Raw genomic sequence first — 1,100 nt, 5'->3', positions numbered from 1 at the left:
CCTTGATAGTTTGGCCTTTGTTGTTGATTCCATCCTTGATTTTGTTGAGGATGATAATTGTTGTTGTTGATGAAGTTCACATCCTCTTTGGTTTCAGGACAGTTGTTCTTTGAATGCCCTATTTTGCCACACTCTTCACATGTCATGCGAGAATCATGAATATGCATGACTTCTTGCTTTTTGTTGGCTCAGTCTTCGAGTTTCTTCATGAGTAGATCCATCTTGGCAGACAGCATGTCAACCTTCTTGACCTGATGCATACCTTCACCTCTCTTGCGGATTTGATGATGTTCTTCATTCCAGCCTTGGTTGAAGGTCATCTTCTCTATGAAAGTTGTTGCACCTAGGATTGTAAGTGATAAGAAAGCACCTCCAGTAGCAGTATCCATATTCTCATGGGTGCTATTAGTCAACCCGTGGTAGAAAGTCTGCATGAGTAGCCAATTCTCCATCCCATGATGAGGACATTCTGATATGTAATCTTAGAAGCGTTCTCATGCCTTAGGGACAGATTCATCGTGTTGCTAGTGAAAACATAAGATTCTCCCACATAGAGCATTGGTCTTGCCTATGGGAAAGAATTTTGCTAGGAAGACAGTGGAGCAGTTATCCCATATAGTGTTTCTAACTTTGTTGGCGTAGAACCATTGCTTCGTCTTCCCCAAGAGTGAGAATGGGAAGAGGCAAAGTAATATGGCATCTCTGGATACTCCTTTGATGGTGAAAGTACTATAGATCTCTAGAAAGTGTTGGAGATGAGCACTTGCATCTTCATGTGCTTTTCCACAAAACTGGCTAGCTTGCACCATGTTAATAAGAGCTGGCTTGAGCTCAAAACTATTATCTCCGACATTAATTGCCATCCAGTACGGATATTGGCCGTAGTTGAAGCAGAGAACTCACAGAGAGTCTTGTCAGCCATGACTTCAAAAACTGGTGTTAAGCTTCACCTTATCTGGTTGTCTTCTGAATCTAAAGTTGAAACTTTTTTGAGTTTAGCTCTAGTCCTCCTAATTAATGCTTCTAGATCTTCAACGTAGTTTGTCAGCAGATCAAAACCAGTCATACATTAACTTGCATAAGATACAAAAGTAGTTAGA

General features: G+C 40.8%; 1 non-coding gene across 1 annotated transcript; it reads left to right on the top strand.

Moving 5' to 3' along the window:
* The first annotated feature begins 450 nt into the window (after positions 1–450).
* Positions 451–559, top strand: LOC136514600 (small nucleolar RNA R71). The gene has a single exon (XR_010773754.1). It is a non-coding gene; the product is annotated as a small nucleolar RNA R71 (small nucleolar RNA).
* Positions 560–1,100: the final 541 nt, after the last annotated feature.

Source organism: Miscanthus floridulus, chromosome 16, assembly GCF_019320115.1.
Source record: "Miscanthus floridulus cultivar M001 chromosome 16, ASM1932011v1, whole genome shotgun sequence".
NCBI classification, from domain to species: domain Eukaryota; kingdom Viridiplantae; phylum Streptophyta; class Magnoliopsida; order Poales; family Poaceae; genus Miscanthus; species Miscanthus floridulus.
Note: the sequence above shows the minus strand (reverse complement) of the source record. Positions and strands in the feature narration are given on the sequence as shown.